Source organism: Rattus norvegicus, chromosome 9 (genome assembly GCF_036323735.1).
Source record: "Rattus norvegicus strain BN/NHsdMcwi chromosome 9, GRCr8, whole genome shotgun sequence".
Taxonomy (NCBI): Eukaryota; Metazoa; Chordata; class Mammalia; order Rodentia; family Muridae; genus Rattus; species Rattus norvegicus.
This window is the reverse complement of record NC_086027.1, coordinates 21,051,558-21,057,575: the sequence shown is the minus strand read 5'-3', so window position 1 is coordinate 21,057,575 and position 6,018 is coordinate 21,051,558. Positions and strand designations below refer to the sequence as shown.

General features: G+C 52.3%; 1 protein-coding gene across 1 annotated transcript in view; it reads left to right on the top strand.

Annotated features, from left to right (window-relative positions):
* The window catches only part of C9h6orf132 (similar to human chromosome 6 open reading frame 132), a 36,461-nt gene that overhangs the window by 1,367 nt on the left and 29,076 nt on the right, over nucleotides 1–6,018 (top strand). The gene's annotated exons all lie outside the window — the stretch shown is intronic.

Sequence of the window (6,018 nt, the reverse complement as noted above, 5' to 3'; positions counted from 1 at the left end):
AAGATGCCAATGCAGGCAAAGGTACCCCAAGAGTATTCTGAAGGAATCCATCGGCTGAAGGCCTGAAGGAAGCCATCCGTAGCAAACTGTCACCCACTCTTTCCTAGGTGCAAACGTTTGATCTTTGACTCACTGAGTTTCTGTCTAGTGTAAGATACCATTATTGGCTTTCTGGAAGTGGAGGTCAAGGGACAGGGATGTTACAGAACTGGTCCAAGACCGCAAGATTTAAATGGTAGAGCCGTGAGTTTCCCGACGGTACGAACAGATGCTCTTCGGTACATAACTAACTCGTGTAGCTGTTACTACCAAGCAAGTCGGAGAATTTCCAGGACCCCAGAGTCTTGCTGGCAAGAAAGCCAACATCTGGACCCAGGCAGAGCCGGACTCTCAACAGGCTTTCTGACTTTACTCTGGAGGAAGGGATTTGGGGGTGGATCTGGACGAGTATGTATGGGCCTAAAGAACCAGCATCCCCCACTTTTCTCTCGAAAGAGCCTCAGAACAGCCTCTCACACTTCCTCTCTATTTCGGCCAGATGATCCGGCTGTTGGTAGGAATCAATCAGGCCTGGAGAGAGAAGAGGGACAGGATAGCCTGTCAGCTTTTACCAGTCTAAGCAGGGCAGGAGTCTAGGGGACAGTTCCTCCCTGTCCCCAGGGCAGGGCTGGGCCTTCAGCTGACTCAGCTTGGCTGTGCATGCGCTGGGCTGGGGTTTGAGAAGATGGACAGCAGACTGGCTCTCCTGTGTTCTACAGTGTTCCTTGGGGCTGCTCTCAGGCAGGAGAAACCCTCCTCCTTGCTTTGCTTGGGGTTGAGGAAGGAAGCAGCTGGCGATGGGAATTCTGGGATGGCTGCGGGTGGGCCAGCCTTACCTCTCTGTCAGTGATAGCTAGCTCCTGGGGGCTCAGTCTTTGCTGTTCTGTGGTCCTGAGAGGTCTTAGAGCAATGCTTCTCAACCTTCCCAAGGCGGGGACCCTCTACATAGTTCTTCATACTGTGGCGATTCCCTAGCCATAAAAGTATTTTGTTGCTCCTACAATGACTGTAATTTTGCTAGTGTTATGACTTGTAATGTAAACATCTGATATACTGGATATCTGATATGCAACCCTAAAGGAGTCTCGGCCCACGGGTTGTGTACTGCTGACTTAGACTGCCTGCAGTCATGTACCTGGCAAGCTTTGAAAACACAAAAGGAAACTGCTCCAATGAGGCATGAAGTAGCTGCAAAAGACTGTTAAAGTCTAACGTGGTTGCTGCCCAGCGTTTCTAGAAACTTCTCCGGAGGTTTCTAAATCACAGTTTGTTGCGCTCAAATCACTGCAGCTTCTGGTTGGCTTTGTTGGATGAGGCCTGCTATGTTGCCCAGGGTGACCCTGAACTCCTGGACTCCATCGATCTTCCTGCCTCAGCCTCCTAATAGCTGGGACCACAAGCGTGTGTGTCATTCATTCCTGGCTCGTTCTCATTCTGAACTTTGCCTGTTCCTGCCTACTTCGTTTCCTTGTCCTCGGGTGGCGGTACTCCAAAGGAAATAGGCGCGAGGAGGCCACCCCAAGGTTTCAAAGGGGCGGAGCATTCAGCTCTTAAGGCCCCTGATCTTGGGGTTTGGGGAGGACAAATGGTGGACGAGGGTTGGGGGTAGCCAGAAATCGATGTCCAGGTATGTGAAGGAACCGAGTTTGCCTGGCGAGTGTGGCTACAGCCACGTCCCAGGTCCCATTCTGTTTGCACAAGGGCAGGCTGGGTGCAGATAGAATGCAAACAGGCGCAGGGCATGATGGGTAAATTTTTCTAGACCGTGTATCTGGTGATTACAGCCCTACTGAATGCAATCACGATCTTAATTAAGCCTTCTGCCAGCCAAACAAGAGCTTCAAAAGGCTGCGCGATTGTCTTTCAAGCATTTGAGAAAACAGATTTGAATCTTCACAGGTCTTTGTAGTCTCTTTTGATAAGAGACAGGGCCACAAAAAGCAGCTGCCGGAACAGCCACAACCAAGTTGCCCAAGCTTCCAGTTCCTCTACTTTTCGTTGGCCCCTTAGTTCAATCCTTTCCTGCTGCTGGTCCTCCCCATCCCAGCGGTAGGGATGGGAAGCGGAGAGTCTCCTGCCCAGTTCTACCAAATAAACATTGCCTGCCGTGCAGAGCCTCCAGACGCGCGTCAGATGCAAATTTCTCAGGCCCAGCCGCTGGGCGAGCATTCCCTACGTGCCTCATTCCGCGGTGGCTCTTTGTACCAGAGGCTGTGAGGATTCTTGGGATTTCCTTCCCCTACTGGAGCTGAGCTATTGGCTTTCTCCCGAGGACCCCCCGCGGGGCACACAGCAGGCTGGAAATGAATGAGTGCTGAACTGACTAACTCCTTCGCAGCATTCAGGATGATGGCTGCTGGCTAGCATCCTTCTTCTTGAGGCTCTCTCTCCAGGCCACGCACACTCTGCATACCAGGCCAGGCTAAAGGGTAACCAGCCACGACTCTCCCAGAGCTGAGTGCCTATGTCCAGCCAAGGCTGGGCTATCACTGGCTTGTAGAAAGCTGACTTGTGCTTTGCTGGGGTGTGAAGGAGACATGTTTACACTCCTGTCACTGGGTAAACACACCCTGGAGGTGTGCTGTTAAAGACAGGCTGTGGTTTCCTGGTGGTGTGGCTTGCGCGCGCGCGCGCGCGCGCGCGCACACACACACACACACACACACACACCACTTACACCAAACATACACCACACACACCACATACATCACATACATACCACATACTCACATCACACACATACCTCACACACACCACATACTCACACTGCACACACACACACACACACACACACCCCACATGTGCTCTCCTCTCTGTCTCTCTAACCCTCACTCTAGCACCATTATGAAAGTCCCTCTTTTTGCTGTAGCTAACCCAGAAAGCAGTCTCCCTGACCCTGCAGATAGCCTGTAAGTTAATGACGCATCGGCTTTTTCTTTCGGTGTCATTGATAGAACCCCAACACCAACTCATGTTGGGCAGTGCTGTCCCGTGGTGTACACCCCTAACCTGAATAATAGCCCTCCTATCAGCCTCATCTCCTGAGCTGGTGAAACCCGCCTATTATTATATATCTTCCCGAATCGAGCGTCCTCACTGAGGGGGAGAATCAAAGTGCACCTGAACACCTGGCTCTTAAGAGCAGTTCCTGATTTGACAGGTCTGGATTCGGGGAGGTTCAGAGTTTCTAGCAAGTTCCAGGTGATGTCATCGGCTGCTCTGGGCCGAGAGACACAGCCTTCCCTAGAGAGTGAAAGGGTTACCTGTGCCTTCTCCAGGCCCTGTGCTAAGACTGGTGCCACCATGTGTCACCTCCTCTGCTCTGGGCCCCGCTGCCCTTCCTCCTTTCCACTTCAGCTGACACTTCAGCGGCGTCCTCTCTGCCCTTGGACAAAGGCCTCTCTCTGGGTGCTTAGGTCAGGCCTGCTAGGGCTTGCTGGGACAAACTGGCCTTTTCAGGTTCCTGTCATGTGAACCTGCTAATTAGCAAGGAAGGGCCTCATTAATGTCATTTGTGGGCCACGTTCTCATGGTCACCCCTTGCTGCTGCCCCGGAACGCCTGTGCTCCTCCAGCGGTGGAAAACTGACAGTTCCGCCTTCCCACCCCCGTGTACTGGCCCCCGGTTTGTGTCTGCAGTGTGGTGGACGCAGGGGGAGGCATGTTGGAAGGTTCTAGGTTACTCTGGGTCAAAGCCACATGTCTCCTAAGCTAAGATTCCATTCCTCCTTAGCGCTTGAAATCCAGTAGATCTGTGGTCAGTACTCCAGAGGCCACTGGGCAGGGGGTCCTGACAGTTTGGGCCTCTCTAGCTCTGTTCTTACCCCAAAGGCTTCACTGGCATGAGCTTGGAAGGCTTCCTACAATGTAGGAGTCATTATCCCCATTTTACAGTTGGGGAAACTGAGCCTGAGAAAGTGCAGGAAGTATTGCCTAGAGCAGCTGAGCTGTGAGCCCGGAAGGACCTCCTAGGTCCTCCCTGCAGGCTACACCAACGACAGGAGACCCTCAAACCCTGCATTCTTCCGCCGCTGTGCAGGCTGTGACCAGAGGGATCAGACTCCACTCGTGCTGTCGGCCCCTCTTGTTGGCCAGATGTGGTACTGTGGCCATAGGACCACTTCCCGTTTCAGGTTTCTATCAAAATGGAGACTCTTGAGTATTTCCCCTGGTTGGCAAGATGGCTCACTGGGGAAAGGCTCAGCCCCTAGAACCCATGTAACGGTGGGAGGAGGAATCCAACACTACAGAGCTGTCCTCTGATCTCCACATGCACACTATGGCACACATGTGCATACACACACACACACACTAACACATTTGAAAATGACTTTTAAAAAAAAAGTATTTCCCCTACAGGGCACATGAGAGCAGAATGAGAGCCTGGCATGTGCTATGGTTCCCATGGTAAGCAGAGTGGTTTCCTAGAAGACACAAGGCTTGGGTTCAATTGCTAGGACTGTAAGGTAAAGAATAGTGCCTATACCAGTCAGAGTATAAACCAGAGAGGCCTGGGCCAGCCTCGGCTACAGCAAGACCTTTCTTAAAGAAAAGAAATACTCGGGTCATAGCATATGCTTACTATGCTTAATATTCGTAGCTTGATATATGTAAACCATTCCTTTATTGATTGGTTTTCTTGCTACCGTGGACAGATCTAGGATCTAGGATTTAGGTCACTGCCCCCTAATATTTTGACCTCAATGACCGTGGAGATCCATCACCAGATTTCAGCCCAGGAACAGAGAGCATTTTACCAGAAGGCTTTCAACCTGAGTTCTGTGGGAATAGACACACAGGTTTCAGGGACTCCTCCTCTTGGGTGGAGGAGTAGGAAAAAGGGAGTCAAGAGCCTGTGAAGAGCTTGTGGTGAGTCCCCGGCTTCCCTAAGGCATCTGCCAGGTAGCACACACACACACACACACACACACACACACACACACACACTCTCACACACTCACACACACAGAGGCATGAGCGTGCCCCACCCCAGGCTGGAGAACCAGGCATGCCTGTCAGGGAGAGGCACTGAGAGCCAGGCCATGGGAGACACCACACTGCTGCTGCTGGAGGTTTGTCAGGGACCTGTAAACCCTGGCGCTATGGAGACTTTGTGGCTCTGATCCAGTCCTTTCCACTGTGGACCTCGGTCCCTTCCAGGTGCCAAGAAGGCAGCCCCAAGCATCAAGAGCTCACGGTGAATCATGGCAAGTAGTCAAGAGGCCATTTCCCTCCCGATGGCTCTTACCATGGGCACGGGTGCTCCCTGTGCTTCATATGGGATGGGACTCCATTCAGCCTCAAACTCTTAGCAGGAGAAAGGGGGAGGAGAGGGATCGGGATGATGATGATGGTGCTGATGATGGTGCTGATGATGGTGCTGATGATGACAGTGATAATAATGTGCTTGGGCTTTTTATAAAAATTACATTTGTTTTAGTGTGTGTGTGTGTGTGTGTGTGTCTGTGTCTGTGTGTGTGTGTGTGTGTCTGTGTGTCTGTGTCCTCAATGCCACTGTGTGGAGCAGAGAGTAATTGCACAGTCATTTCTCTCCTTCTCCCTTGTGGGTCCCAGGGGTGAATCTCAGGTCCTCAGGCTTGGCCGCCAGTGCCTACCTGGGACTATCTTTCCAGCCCTTGGTTTATCTGAGGTTCAGTTATGACTCAAACCTTTCTCACGATCTCTCAGCTCCTCAGGACACTCCTGAAGGCCCTCTCTCCTTTCCTCTGGAAGCTTCCCCACTCCGGATACAGGTCTTTACCCTTTCTGGCCTTCCAAATCCCTCCTGCCTTCCCAACCAGTGCCTGCATGACACTCCCAGAGCTGCTGGCCACACAGCCCCTTCCAGCGGACAGACTGAGTGGAGAGAAGACAGGGCCTGGCCTCCTGACTGAACCCTGTTGCTGTGAATCAAGAGCCCTGTCTGGCCTCCTTCCAGGCACCCCTTCACCTCCTCCTCCGTCTCTCTCTGGCCTGTAGA